The sequence below is a fragment of the Sinohyriopsis cumingii genome, chromosome 13 (assembly GCF_028554795.1).
Source record: "Sinohyriopsis cumingii isolate HCF-2022 chromosome 13, ASM2855479v2, whole genome shotgun sequence".
NCBI lineage: Eukaryota > Metazoa > Mollusca > Bivalvia > Unionida > Unionidae > Sinohyriopsis > Sinohyriopsis cumingii.
This window is the reverse complement of record NC_142973.1, coordinates 32,233,969-32,250,797: the sequence shown is the minus strand read 5'-3', so window position 1 is coordinate 32,250,797 and position 16,829 is coordinate 32,233,969. Positions and strand designations below refer to the sequence as shown.

General features: G+C 34.9%; 1 long non-coding RNA gene across 1 annotated transcript; it reads left to right on the top strand.

The window, feature by feature from the left end:
• The first annotated feature begins 3,160 nt into the window (after positions 1-3,160).
• Positions 3,161-16,730, top strand: LOC149785157 (uncharacterized). Its single transcript, XR_016425368.1, has 2 exons — positions 3,161-3,323; positions 13,145-16,730. It is a non-coding gene; the product is annotated as an uncharacterized LOC149785157 (long non-coding RNA).
• Positions 16,731-16,829: the final 99 nt, after the last annotated feature.

Below are 16,829 nucleotides of genomic sequence, written 5' to 3'. Positions count from 1 at the left end.
TCTACATTTATTTCTCAGTACTGACCTTTCCACTGTGTGACAATCAATACAAATCATATATTAATCTAAAATACATTCAAAGATGACTTCACGGTGAAGTTCTCGTCAAAGGTTGACCTGCTCTTTTGTGAGATACTGAACTGTCAACAGAGCAACATGTAAACAGAACACAGATGTCACTTCCGGATCATCACCAAGGCCTTATTACTCACTGTGCACTGTCGCCGAAATACACACAGACAACAACACCCTGAGCTCATATTCTCATGAATAAACAATTACCTTTAAATCCCTATCAAAAAAAGTATAAATAAAACTCTTCTATCACCACCAAAATGAGACAGGGAAAAATGTTCTAAAAATAGACTAGAACTACATTCGTGGGTACTGAAATGGAAGTATTAATTGTGACCCGATTCCTGACAGGGTTAGACAATTTCACCTCCATGTGACCCGATTCCATCTAGCATAAAATTCAAATTGGCCACAGGACAGAGGGTTGTGCTATTCCACATGGATTTACAAGCCACCAAACGTAAGTTTGCTCCGAAAATATAATGTACATGTCACCAAAAGAACCCTTACCCCGACGGTAACTCCACAACCGCGAGAAATACCGGTAAGTGTATAAAATATGCACCGATGCGCGAAGCCAAAATTGTCTGCAGAATTTTGCATGTTTTAATGACTAGGTGATATCAGTCCCTAAACCGCTTTTCAGTATCATCACTGATGATGGGCTAATTTATTGGCCTAATGCAGAGCAAGTAACTTATGGTCATGTAGTGCATAAAAGATAAGTACCCCACAGGTGGCGCTATGCAGAAAAAATACCAAAAAACATCGCAGGAAGCTACCATATTGGTTTCTTCAATGATTTTTCTACCAATCCAATAGCTACGATGTCGTAGCCTCAACTTGATTTGTTGTGGTTGCCTGTCCACGAGGTAGGAGTAAGGGTACTAATATTAGTACTACCAATCCAAAAAAACCTAATAACGGTACTAAACATAAGTGGACTAATTAGAAAGAAATGTAATTGCCAGCTCCCAAATAAAACATAAATTAATTCTTTGTAACGGTTTCAGTATACACACTACTACTAGCACTGCCGTGCTGGTAAAATAATACCGTCTTATTACTAAACTTCGAAAACTGATTACGGTAACAAATGTGTATGGCGAGTATACTGTATGACTCATTTTCAATTCGAATTTCAAAACTTATGCATTAAAAAAATATAAACTTACAAAGAATTCCCAGTTGCAATTCAAATAATAAATAAACAAATAAATAAAACTAGGTCTATAGTCTGAATATACCTCTCCATTTGTTTGTAACCCTACCCCCCCCCCCCCACCGATTTAAAGGACGAAAAGGACAAGTGTGCTGGGCGGCTAGAAAGCGGCTACCCCATGCTGACACCACATGGTGTCGGCAAATTCCAACTTTTCGATAGGGAATGCGCTCTGACCCTACACACCAACATAAATGTCCAAATATCAAAAAAATGGGGTGGCAAGGGTCAGAGGAAAGTCGGACTAGTGGGACCCTAACACCGTTATCGTCTGCGAGTTTCATTCCATACGAAATGTTTATAAGTGTATAACTAAACGTCGACGCTGTTCGTCACTCCCATTTCCAGTTAATGGTCAAGTCCATTATCAGCAAGGGGTGCATGCACGACTATACATGTATGCATATAGAAGGAAAATACTATGTCGTCTGCTTCCGCTTATACGTGCTTGACGCGAGCTTGATGTTGGAAAAGAACCCACAATAATCTGAAGAAAAAAAAAGAAAAAAAAAAAACATTCCGAGTGTCAAATTACCGCAGATGACTCCCACGGCCCGTTCTGACATAGGACCCTGTCTATCATACTTTAAAAGAATAATCTGAAAGACAAAAAGTCATACCGAGTGTCAAAATACCTCAGATACCCCCCACTGACCTGTTCTGACATAGGACCCTGTCTATCATACTATAAAAAGAATTGTTGTTGTTCTAGGGTTTAATGCCATTTTTCAGCACAAGATAGGCTATACATGGCGGCCAGTATAACTGGTGGAGGAAGAACCCTGGAAAACCCCAGGAAGAACCACCGACCCACGAGAAGCTACTGGCAGGCTTTCCCACGTACCCACGCTAGCCGAGCCTTGGACTCGAACCCACGCAGACAGAGGTGAGATGGCAGTGATCCGGAACGGTGAGCGCTTTAGACCACTCGGCCACTCGGGGCCCCATATAAAAAGAATAATCTGAAGGGAGAAAAATTCATAGTGTGATAGACAGGGTCCTATGTCAGAACGGATCACCTGAGGTAATTTTGTCACTCGGTATGATTTTTTTTTCCTTCAAATTATTATTTATTTTTTTTCTTTCAACATCAAGCTCGCGTCGAGCACCTATGGTCTCAATATATAAAGGAACTAGGTTTTTTTTTTTTAACCACAATGTCGAATGAAAACCTTTGTTTCTAGCAAATTCATTTGTATAAATGTTTAAAGACTAGCAGGATTTTTAACTTCCACTGAGGCCTAACGTTTTCGGGTCTTGAAAGGGGCAAATATCCATTCCAGTCAGTTTTAGATTATCAGAGTACCTCGGTTGTGAGTCCAAAAGTGTAGTGTCCTAGAAGCAGTGCTATACGGTAATATAGACTTTCCCACTGCTGAATCAGCATGTTAGGGATTGGAGATAAGGCTGACAGATAGGGTGCTAGATGTATATCATACAAGCAAGTCAGTTATAATTTGTATGCTATGGAATAAACATGTGTTTGTAGAAACAGGTCTTTTCCTCTCTCATTACAAAAACCCAAACATTACAAAAAGGAATTTGTCTTCATATTGGTGCAACATTCTGCACGAAACTATTAATCAAATATATTGAATCTTTAAAATTCACTCCACCTGTGATTTCCCCAATCAAATATGGCGAGTGTGTTTTAAACGTGCACATGTAGCTATTTCCGACTGAAATGCTTTGCTTTATTTAGGTATGACATCACAATAGCTGTATTTCATTGGTTCACGATGATTTCCTATTTTACCTTATTTAGAAATGACATCACATCGGTTGTATTTCATTGGTCCATGAAATATTTTTAGCGACCGTATAAAAGTCCGTTCCTGTAAGGACCGCGTCATATGAGCGTGATTAATCTAAACTGTCACTTCAGCGAAAGCTGGGATTCCTATCTCAAGCCAGTTTCCGGACAGGAAGCAAACGAGGACTCGGAGCGAGAGTATCGTGTATTTCTAAAACAATTTAAAGAGTCGTTTCGAGTCACTGTGATCTCTGTTGAAAACCAAATTAGACAGTATGTATGTAAAACTTTTTCTTGTTTTCTGCATTGCGTAAATCATGACAATAATGATGCAGTCAACAGGGTACCTGATTACGGTGTCTCGTTAATAACGCAGTTAGAAAACGGGTTTGATGGAAATAAGTCTAATTTATTTAATTGCGATGATTTAGCATTAAGCTATGATTCGAATTTCAAAACCAAATTTGCTTATAGTTTAAAATTTGAAAATCAAATGTGCACTGTTACCTTGAAGCAATCAACGATTAAATTTGTTTCGTCCGAGTCCAGTAAGGGTTCTGTTAGACATCATGATGACGATTCTAATAAGATTAAAACATTGCGAAGTGCACTTGTTGATAGATTTGGTTTTATGTCTCATATGATTTCCTTCAAATTACGTCAGACAGACAAAAAAATCTTTGCGGTAGATAGTTGCTATTCAGATTGTACATTTCAATTTCAAAATGTTAAGAATCATAAAGAAAAGTATACTTATGATTTCTTGATAAAATCCGAGGTTGAAAACTTTATTTTAGGTTGTAACTATGTAAAATATAAGGTTTTGACTATTTCCAATAACAGACTTAATATGTCAGAGGAATACCTTGTTTCCTTTTCCAGTTTTCATAAATATCTTGAGGAAATTTTTGTTAGAGGTTTAATTGGAAGTGGAAAGGGTAGTCAGCTAATACTCTTTGGTCAGATGGTGTTTAAGATGTCTTTAGACAATTTTTATGTTAAATACTATGGTATTTTGGATGGTCAAGAGTGGGAATATTATGAAAATAATCAACCAAAATTTCCTAAAGAAACTGAAATATTAAAATACACAAGACATATGAATGACTCAGATGATAAGGAAGTTTTGATTAGCCCAGGAAATGTTCAGCATTTCTTTGAATTATCAAAATTCTTTATTTTTGGAAATCATTCTAAAATTGTCACACTGAAGCCATCAATATCTGAGGCAACACTAACCATTGCAATTAATTTTTCAGAATGTATCAGAAATAACTACACGTTATTGATAAATGTGATAGGTATGCTGCTAAATACGCAGAATCTTCTATCATCTGAGGCATTTCTGAAATATCATCCGATGACTTGTGGGGGATCATGGGAGAATAAACCTAAAACAGGTTTTGAAGGAATAACATCATTTGAAAGAAATAAACTTACTGTGGTGAATTGTAAACAATTAAAGTTTCTACAACTTTGGAATCGATACAAATGTAGTCAAGGATATAAAGCTGATATGCAATCCTGTGATTCACCACTGTATGAGTTTATGGATAGGATACAGAATGGTCATAATGTTGAATATTGAATCTCACAATGGAGTTGGCGTGCAAAATAGATCTAAAACAATGTAACGCTAAGGTGTAATAAAGGATACAACACAGATTAGACATTAATATGCTAAGGCATATAGATTTCACTACAACACAATAAATACATGCACAGCATACACTCATCAACATATAAACAAGCATGTTGACATCTTATTTGTTTTAACACTAAATATTTTCTTTAAGCTTAAAGGGGCTACATTTTCAAAATTACTATGAACACGATAGGAATTAGATAGGAGAAAACAACCAATTAAATCTGGTCTAGATAGAGCTTTCCTAACAAAAATATGATACACAGACAACACTACAATCACAATAGCACAACAAAAGGACACATTGACTCTGGCAGAGTCGCTACCTAAAAAGAAAATTACATGGGGGATAAGAAATGGAACCGAACCCAGAGACTTGATAGACTCAGGGGGTGGTAGTACAATCCGAAGTTTCAAGCAAGGTTGATGGAAATCAGGCCCACTGTCAGCCCAGGCAAAGGGAAGAGAGTACACCAGCTGAGCTTCATATTGGGATAAATCAACTCATAGACTTGATGAACAAAACAGAGAGCAACCCTGACTAAATTAATAATATCTACATTATTGGTTTTTACACAAGAAAACAACAACACTAATGGGATGGACAGGGGAGACCCACACCAAAACACTTTCAGAAAACCAGGGTGTCAGTTCTAAGTTCTAACCAGCAAGACATGCTGGGATGGAGCTAAGGAGTGACTTCTTTTGAATGCATGTGTGTTCTCATTTTCTTATTTGAACTATTGACTCTATATCTGAGTATGTATATCTGCATTTAACATTGTTTTGGGGGTGTTTTTTGCTAATTTTGTGAGATATTTTTGAAAATTTGGCCTTTAGTTCCCCAGTCAGTCACCTTAAGTCTGCACAATGCTGTTTGTTCAGGAAATGTTTTAAACCCAGACAACATAAATTTCAAGGTAGACTTCTTACATTGTCCAATGCCAACCCTGTTTCTTAAATGGGAGATTATCATTATTATTTGCAGTGTCTATAGACTTTCAAACTAAAAAGGATGACAATAATGTGTATAAAGACTATAAAGTTTGATGAGAATTTGTTCTGAAAATTTGTATAAATATTTTCAGAAATTGAGCATTTACTACTTGTTCCAGTAATATTTCACTTAACAAAACAATTCTGTTTTTAGAATAAAAAGATACTTGCAGTATTCAGTTACTAAAATTTTGGCTACCTTGAATATTTACTTTCTGTTTTGTATACTGTACAAAACTAATCATTTCTCAAACAAAAGACTTTTTATAGCATATTTACTTTAGATATACTCCAGCAACTACAGTCACTACAAATAGGTGCAGTTAGGCAGACTGGCATAGGTCTCAGTGTAGCATTTTTGACCAAAGAAGTTACCATTAAAATTGCAATGTTTCATGTATATAAATAGTTCCTTATAGTGACTGTACAAAGCAGAGTTCAACAGAGGGATAATAGTCTGTGTCTCATTTCGGTGGAATTAGTTAGGGAACTGGTAATTCAAAATCCTGTGGAATATTGCAACACAAGATATACAGGTACATATTTACAAATAGTTTCTTGTACCTAATGTACATAGATGAGCTAAATGATGGGAAGTGACCAGCGTCTATGTTCAGTGGCAACAGTCTGGGTGCTGCCTTTTCCATTCCTGACAAGATCATGACATGTGGCCTTTATACAAAATCTTGCAACTTTTCTTCAATATAAGATCTATAGAAGGGGAGTGACCTATGTCTCATTTAAGCAGTGGTTGTCGGAAAACTGGCTATTAAATCTCCTGGAAAATAATACAATATGTGGCATTAATGTAAAATCACTTTGTAGTTGCTCTCATAGAAAGGGCCTATACAGGGAGAGTGGCCTATGTCTCTCTTCAGCGGTAGTTGTTGGAGAACTGGCCATTCAAACTCGATGAAAAACACTAGAGAGTGGCCTATGTCTCACTTCAGCGGTGGTTGTCGGAGAACTGGCCATTCATACTACAGGAAAATATAACATCATATAGTTGCTCTTCACTGAAAGGGCCTACAAAGTGAGAGTGGCAAATGTCTAGTTTCAATGGCTTTGTTGGGGAACTAGCCATTCAGACTGAGAAAATAACTTCATTATGCCACATGTTTATTACCCTTTTTATATACACTTCACTGAAACACATATGGATAGATAGTGGCCTTAAGTGGTGATTGTTGAGGATCTGGTCATTTGAACAGTCAGAATATGCATCTGTTACATGATTAACAAAATCTTGGAGCTACTTTGCAGATAGCTCAAGGAGATGGAGAGGCCTGTGTCTTAAACATACTTGAATCCTTTTGTTAAATTGCAGTTAACTAGTTGCCAGCTTTCAAAGAGAAAATATGACTTGGTGGAAAGATGTTGCAAAATTTTCTCAAACCCAATGTGGTATTTTTAATGGGAAGATGTGTTTCAAGTCTCTTAAAAACGTTTGTTACCTGTTTAGATCTTGAAAAATGTGGACAAAAATGTTCTTATGTCATAATAAACCCTTATTTATATCAGTAATTAGTCAAAATTTAAAAGTAAATGTACTGTAGGTTATTTTTTCAACTTTAAGTAAATTAAAAATTAAATATTTGGTTATTCTTTACTTTGCTTTAAACATGAAAACCAGAGTCTTTGACTATATATAGTGTTTAGGTAGCAAATATCTTAAGTACAGAGCATTGCTTATTTTGTTTAGGGATTTAATTTCTCAATTAGAATTTGATTTTACTTATTTTGTGGTTATATGTGCAATTCATTTCCAACAAATTAGGTTACTTAACATCTGACATGAAAAGGTGAAAAAAATTATATCTTCTTTATTTAGCTTAATTAAAAGAACTGCAATTTGAAATCTGAAAGTCAGTATAATTCAAATGTTAATAATCTCCTGTTCATGAATAGCAGATAGGACAATAATTTTGCTGAAATTAGCATAGGGAGGGGTCTTTGGCTTTCTTTTAGGGGTGGGTGGCTCTTCTGTGAGGAGGCCTCCACGTGGCAAGAGCTGGGCAACAGTATCAACTACCAGATAGCAAGTTCAACACAGAGAATAAAGATTCTTTTACCAAATAATAATTTATAAAAAAGGAACCAATGGATAAAAACATTCCCAGATGACTCATGTTTCTATCTTAATCACATTGTTCACACTTATATGTGAAAATTCCCTACTGACGTGCAGGTATATTAACAACATACCAATGTGTCCATATAGAGAGAGAGAGAGAGAGAGAGATATAGTTAAATCTCTGTGATAATACTTGCTGCAATGGAAGTCGAATACTGGCTAACAGCCTCACAAAAAGAAAATGTATTTAAAACTGAGAATGAGACTGATATGGTGTTCTTCCAATATTTTGTTTGATTGCTTGTTACTGACATAGCGTGTTTTTATCCACAAAGAAATTAAGCCTGATCAAACAAAGTGGGGGTAGTTGAACATGATATGACCAAAGGGATTCTTAGTACATATGACAAGGGAATTTAGTTTGGGGAAAAAGTAAAATATGTAGTAGTACAATGTACCAATATCAGGATTTTAACTAGTAATGTGGGGTGTGTGAATATGGGAATTTCAGAGACGGGTTTGAGGGAAGCAATGATAAATCTGGGTAAATAGGTCAGCATCATAGAAACTAATGTAAGTTGGGTGTGAGAACATACTAATAGCAGTCAGGTGTTTGGGTTTCAAGAAGGTTTTGACAAATCTCGGTAAACGGGTCAGAATCATCACATATCTGGATAACTGGGTCATATTCCAGCTTTTTCAGCACAATTTACGGTATGATCTCGGGAAGGGAGCTGGCATTCATCTGGTAATGGTTAGCTAATCATATTCTGAATGTGGGGAAAGGTTGTGGGATTACGATTTGTGTATATAGGTAGATGCAAGATATAGTGTGCAGAAAAAAGCAGAAGGGCAGAAAGCAGAAAGATGGCAGAGAAAGAAAGAGGGACAGCAGAGATAAGATGTAGTTGGAAATAAGAATCGGACAGAGATATACAAGATGGGGAGTTAAGAGAAAGGATACCTAATAGACATAATGGAGTGACAGACAGCTATTCTGAGTGGACAAATATAGTGGGTAACAATGTAGATAAACATAAGAATTTGGAGAGGTGGAAAGAACTAGTGTGTATATTGGATATAAACAGTAGGTAACAATATGACTTAGTATTTTAATTAGTATACCAATGGTCCCTGCCTAACCCCAAAGTCAACAGGTCAGAATGATGTGAAATTTTGTAGAGAAACAAAACATGTATATACCAGAGGTTATCTGCGCATTAGCGCCATAATAGCTACATGATCCCAATTAAAAGCAGAGTTCTGAGAATGTAAAACTGAAGAACTGCACTACATTAGGAACATAAACCCTTCCAGATAAATACAAAAGTCCAAGATTTTCTCAGGTGTTGGTACATCATCTTAAAGTTCCTTAACTGAGTTCTCATTAAATAATGTCTGTCTCGTAAAGTGGAAGTCAATACACATGAAAAGAATGCATTATACTGAAAGTTAGGGGTGAAACTATACAGCTGTGCAGTGTAACAATATGATTCATGATACACAGCCTATTATTTTGACTATGATGAGTGAGAAGCAACAAACTTTTGAAAATTTGACAAATAATTTATTTCATATGAATACAAAGTGAAAATGTGTATAAAAAAAGAACTATCAGTATTGCAAATTAAATTCCAAATAATCCTAGAATTACAGACACAAGTCTTAATAATTAACATCCTGAATAAACATGAGTGAAAATCCAAATTAAATCCAATGCTAAAAGTGTTGATGTGCCTGTGGTGTAATACTACATAGCTCTCCTGCTATCCCCCAAACCCATGTAGTATAACAATACTCTATTTCCAAGCACTGATATGTGATCTTCAAAACCTGATGTAGTAACAATACTAGATTTTGATCCCACCAGCCCATGTGTATATAGTAACATTTCCAGGCATTTATTTTGTGATCTTCAAAACCTGATGTAATAATACTACATTGTTTATCACAAAACACATGAAATAACATTACACTATTTCCATGTGACAGCATATTGCTGATTTTTTGGATGTAAATTTTTAATCCCAAAACACATGCAGTATCATCACCCTATTTCATCAGTAACACTAACATTCATTTTGCCATTTAAAAAATATCATGTAGTAAGATTTTTACAGCTATGCCATTGAGTTCTCTGGTCAAGTGGATAATATTTATATGCTTTGTTTTAATATAAGTGTCCAAAAATATGGACCTTTTTGACCTCGCTTGTGTATCACTAGGTAGCTGATTGAGGCATTAAATTTGTACATAAAAACTGGCCCCTGCCCCCTGAAGGAAAACTGATAATTTTTATTGATTCAGTCAGCCACATCTCTCATACTTTTCTGTTTCTTTGTGTTTATTTAAATAATTTTTATGCATTAGCTTCGTTATATTTCCTTCTTTTTTCCATGTACATGTATCACTAAATGTTGTTTGTAATGCCCTTTGGAGAGGGAGGTAACTGCTTTGTACCTCAATGTGAGAACTCATCATGACAAAGTAGCATATTTTGGCTTTAACTTACTAAATATGGGAACAAAATGGTTACCATAATGTATTGTTTTGCTCTTTCTGTAGTTGTCAAGGATTGCACCCCTATTTTTATGAATATTATTCACATTTCAGTACAGACACACAGAAACAATTGCATAACATGTCAACATGCAATCTTAAAAGGAAGTTAACTCCACAGGAGCAGATAGACTTCAGAGGAATCATACATAAACATACTGTTGTGAACATTGAATGTCACCAGTGGAACGGTCTTAGAAATAATGATGCATATGGCATGTTGCTTGCTATATTTTGGTGAGAAGAATGAAAGATTTTAGCACACCGTCATAATTCAGTCTTGTATGTATTAGATGTAACCAGCCAGGTCCAGGACCATTCCTGTATCTTTACAAATTAACTGAGTTTAACATTTCAAAATTGTTATTTTCTCCTAAACATGAGAAAGAAAATTTTCAATTAAAATCTATTAAAATAATTTAGTTAAGATTCCTTCCTCTATTTCATCCTTTAGAATATTCCGCTTAAGCCATGTCCGAGCAAACATTATTACATCAGACTTTTCCACATTTCCCAGTATCGGCTTTCGTTACTTTCATCCCATTATTGACTATCATGCTGAAGAAATTGGAGCTAAGTGGTTTTCCCTATGACACACCGAGACAGATGACCCAGGCTGGCATAGGCAGGTATCAAACCCACAAAACTTGGAGGAAGAGTCCTTCACTCTACCAACTAAACTCGTTCAGTGTATCAAATCAATTTTAGATCTTGAACACTGTACATTAAAGTATATAATATCATAATGATTTCAACATGTGTCCAGACTAGGTGTATGTTATATCCATAGTGACAAAGTAGGATACTAATAAATAATACATTAAAATGACAACAAAAAACATTGCTAGTACAGAAAAATACATGACCCATGTAAAAATAACTTTATGTGCATCAAATCATATAACCAAATAAATGGCAGTTAACAATTGGAATTACACTGTACTGATCACATAATATACTTATAAATTCTATCAAATAACTAATATGTAATGTATATAATGAAAGTATTGTAAATGCTGTCATTAGATGGAGATCTCAATATGTGTATAATCCAAGCTAAAACTTTTCATTAGGAAATGTCAAATGGTTTTGTGTATCAGTGAAAGTTGATTTGTGCAAATGTGTCAAGAATTCAAACAGGACAATTTGGGAAAGCAGGAATATTATTAATGTTGAAATAATACAATTATTTCATGTCAGTGTATTTATGCCACCACTGCGATAGCAGAAAGGGCCATTTTGTTTTCCTTGTATCCATCAGAACATTTCTCTGTACTTATATCTGTACATCTGTATGCCTATTCCAAATCCATTTAAGCACAATGGCAAAATAAAAATATTCAACTAAGAATCATACAGTTATATGCACTTTATCATGGTTATAAGTAAATAAACTCCTTAGATTACCTTGATATTACAGCAGTCTTTCAACTGCTTGTATACCTATTTTTATGAAATTGAACTTTTTAATAGTAAAAATTCTTACTTCTGTTAGCAAACCCCTCCTGACATTTCCTAACATTTTCACATAAGTTACCTACATATTCTTAAATAAATTTAAACTCATGGCTGGCAGTAAATTGCCTGAAAAACTTCTCAAAAGAATTTATTATTATTATTATTATTATTTCATCTATGTACAGCAAATTGTTTTCCAGTAGTAACAACACAGACACTTCTAAGCCATCATGGTCGGTAATGATCATCTGTTCGAATATATTAGGATAATTAAAACTTAAATCTGTAGGATGGAGCAAATGTATTAGTTTATTATATATTGAAGATGAAGAGCATAAACCATATATCTGGAATAATCTGACTGCAGTTCATACTCTCCCTACTGAGTGATTTGGTCATTTCAACTCTGTACCATGGGCACCCACACATAGGAGCAAGGATGTGCACTTGCCCCCCCCCCCCCCCCCCGAAATGTTGCTTGGCCTACATCTGTAAAACTTAATAGCTGACCACTACATGTTTGCCCCCACCCCCCATAATTTTGTGGGTACCCCTGGTCTATACTTGCATAGTAAGTTGGTGATGGTGGTAAAAGACAGGTGTACAACAGGTGTTTAGCAAACCAATTGGATCTTTATAAGTTCTTTAATATCTGATCAATCTAATTAAACAGAAGAGAGAGAGCATGAGAAGAAGAAAATAATATTTTCTGATTCAAAGACAAAAGTACTAGACATCAGTATGTTACTGCTTTCACAAGTTCATATAGTGAACTAACTAGTTATCCACATTTCAAGAAAGGGTCAGGATTATGTGATTATTTCAATTTCATGTGTTGTTTTTATTCACTTCACCCTCTATTCAATAGCATAAAATTTATGCCAGTTGCATATATCCATCAGTATGTGTCTTTGGCATTATGTGTGTTTGTTTGTATGTCCATCCTGTATTCATTTTAGCACTATGGTACAAAAGCTAAAAAAATTACAATCATATTATTATGTATATGTAATTAAATTGTTTGTTTGTTTGTTTTAATTTTTATTATTCCATTATATGCTATTATAATGTAATATTGTTTACTGGATTTGATATTGTCCAGAGTAGAGTTCAGTTCTGTTTGACCTGTTTGTTTTTTTTTTTAAATATTTTTTTTTTGTTGATGTACACAACTAATAATAGAAACATTGTATGTAGTTGCTGACCTTGTTCCAAAATCAGTTAAAGTTTTAGCAAACAACTTTTTAATTTTTAAAAAAATCTTTCTCAAGAGTAAAAATCATTAAGTTGAGTCAAGGTCATACCTGAACTACGTGACATCAAGCATGTGTGAATTGATAAACAAACTTCTATTTTTTCCAGAAGGATGAACTCTTGACCCCCATCCGAGAATCTGTTTGGCGTTTTAGTTAGTCTTCAAACTGATGTTATAATAAGAATTCTATCAGTCATGCCTTAACACTTGAGACGTCAATCTGATTTATGTTGTGTCCAGTTTGGGGCTGAGTTTTTATTTTCTTCAAATTATTGAATTTCAAGTGATTATTTCCCCATGAAGTACAAAAGTACTCTGATAATTCTTGGACAAAGACATTTACTGGAATTTTTATGGAATTCAAAAACTGGAATAATATTTTCTGTGTTTCAATGAGAGTCTGTTGACACATCAATACAACGCCAACTATTACTGATGTAATCGCCTTCCATTTTTGGATTTTCATCGCGATTTGAACTGTGATTCACTTAAGACTTTTCATTGATAGGACTTGTTTTAATTCTTGGATTACAATTTGGATTTAATTCACAATACTGTAAGTTCTTTTTCCTTATTTTTCACTTTTTATTCAAGGGAAATAATTTGTTAAATTTTACAAAGCTTGTTGTCTTCACTCTTTTCTGTTACTTTTTTTAAGAGCATAGAATCGTAACAGTATAACTTTGGAAATGTTATCATGGTTATACATAAAAGAAATTGATAATATTTTTAGGATATTATTTAATTCTTCAGCAATTTTCTTGACACATTAGTTGAACCTTTTGGACATGGGACTTTTTCAACGAAAACCTTGTTAGCACAATTGTCAAGTGCACTTGCTTATTATTAAACATTATCACATAATTTACTTATTTTTAAATATATCATCTCCTTGTTGACATTAAATGTGTATGATAAAAATGTGCAGCAAATAAGTATTCCAGCAGGAATTTCATAAACGTTTCAAAGCTCTCTTTGTTAGTTTTGATGATATCATATTACACTATTTTGTTGCAATAACTGTCCAAGTAGTTTTGTAGTTCATAATTTGTTTCATTCCTAAAGCATAGGAATTATATTAAGAAGTGTATATCCATGGAATGGAGCAAGTGTTTTAGTTATATAAAAATAAAATATAAAGAGTGTACACAGAGTTGTTATTCTAAACATCAGACCCCTATCAAAAACAGTTTCAATGAAGTAATTTGTATGTAGTATCATTTTACAGCACCCAAGATGTTACAGCTGTATGGTAATTTGTAGAAATGGTCAGGCACTGACCAGATTTTGTTCTATGCGGAATTACCTGCCCGGCTAGGTTTTACTATAAAAGTTTGATGTTACTGCGTAGGACCACCACCCCTGCAGTAATAAAATATTTTAAAAAAATAAATAATAAAGTTTTTATGGTTGACGAAAATAGGGGAGTGAGAGGAGATGTGTAAGGAAACCAGACAAAATGAATTGAGAAACTTGACACTGCTGTTTACCTGGCAAAATTTCCCTACCCATTCATCTCTAGTAATTTGTTACACAGAAGTAAAGGTTTTAGGACACAGCATGAAATTTAGCACAACTTGACACTACTTGACACAGACCAGGTGGGCTTATGTATGATATGTTGTACACTGTCCATCTGTTATTTCTAGTTTGTTATTACTGCTTCTCTTAAACTGTTTAGACTACTGCCATGAAAGTTTACACACACAATCACCCCATGGTCTAGTTAGTCCAAAAAAATGGTGCTGGGTGGACATCCAATATGGCATCCAGAATGGCCTTTTTGAAATCTTGTTATTGCTGCTTGTCCTGAATGAATGATCCTATCAGCATGAAGTTCCACTAAAAGTGTTCTTATGGTATAATGGTACCAATTGTACAACCCCAGGTGGGCAGAGCTTAAGGTGTAGGTAACACTGTATTTAGAAATAAAACAACAACACTAGCTGTGTTTGGTACATTATGTAAGAGCTGTACTTTCTGTTAGGTTTAAAAAAAAGTTGATCCTCTTGGCAATATGTGAGTTTATGTTAATTCATATCTAGATCATATTTTGTATTTTTTATGATTTTTAAAAAATGTGGTACACATGGCTGAAAATGTCTGTTGTGACTAGATAACGTTTACCCGTCTAGTTCCAGCAGAGTTATCTCTCTTAAATGCAATGGCGTACCTGGTTTTGTCCTTGTCAAACTGACAATCTAACATTGTTCTCTATGACAGTGTGTGACATGCATGCTGAGGTAAGGTAGAAAGTATATATATTATTTCACAAACATTAGCATTGAGGTCTATGAAAAAACAATTGGTACCTTGATACCTTATGATGTCCAGCTGGTCCTAAAGAAAATGGCGCTGAACGGATGTCCAATATGGCTGCCACAGCAGTATCTTAAAAGTCTTGTTATCGCTACTCCTTCTGAATGGAAAAAAATATTACTATGGGGGTTTACAAGAAGACTTCTTTTGATGTTTCGTTGATTCATGTTGACTACTGAAGAATCATGAAAATCCTATCACTTTTCCTGAATGAATGGTCACATCAGCATAGGGTTTTCATTGAAAGACTATTAAGTCTAGTTGGTTGTAAAATGAAAATGGTGCCAGTCTGACATTCCTATATGGTCAGCACAATGACTATCTTGAACATCTTGTTATCTCTATTGTACTTTCACCACAAGACTTCTTATGATGTCATATTCGGTCAAATTGGAAATGGTGCTAATATGATATCCAGTACGGCCACTACGGCAGCCATTTTGAAAATAGGGTCTTATCAACATGGGATTTCCATCAGAAGACTTCTTATGACATCTTGTGGGCCCCGAGTGGTCTAAAGCGCTCACCGTTCCAGATCACAGCCATCTCACCTCTGTCTGCGTGGGTTTGAGTCTCAGGCTCGGCTAAAGTGGGTATGTGAGAAAGCCTGCCAGTAGCTTCTCGTGGGTCGGTGGTTCTTCCCGGGCTTTCCCAGGGTTCTTCCTCCACCAGTTATACTGGCCGCCATGTATAGCCTATCTTGTGCTGAAAAATGGCGTTAAACCCTACAATAACATGACATCTTGTTGGTCCTAAATGATAATGATGCCAATCTGTCTTTAATATGTCCACAACAGCAGTTAAATACATTGGTAAACAGGTCGTCAAAACATTGGAATTATATATTTTTTAGGTTTAATAAAATGGGTGAGCAGTCATTGTGCATTGTTCTGGTGTAACCACCGATGGGGTACAATTAATAGTACTTGTGGATTTTATAAATATCCTAAACAGTCAAATCTTAATTCACAGTGGATTCATGCCTCAGGTCATAATGATCTGACACTGAAACATCAATTCTTACATGCAGATGTGTAATTGTCACTTTGTATAAAGAAAGCCAAACAGGACAAATGAAGAAAGTATAGATTATGTGTCAAGTGTCAAATTACCCCAGATACACTTATGTTTTGTGAAAAAGCAAAAAACTCAAATAAACAAAATATTGTATGACCAGTATATACTATTATTATAAACTTTATTTTCAGTAAGCTTATTATAGAAATTATATGTAAGATGTTTAGTGTTTATTTTATAAGATGTGCATTTTTCACTGCATAGCCATGTGTTCTTGTCTACAATATGCACATTTTTATAGGACATTGGGCAATATTGTTTGTGAGGAATAAAGGAACATTTATGAGTTTTTAATAATGCATGGTTATTTTATAGTTAGGCAATATTAATTGGACATGCATGGGGAAGATTAACTGTTTGCCAATGACAAAAATAAATACCGCATTCCACCACCAA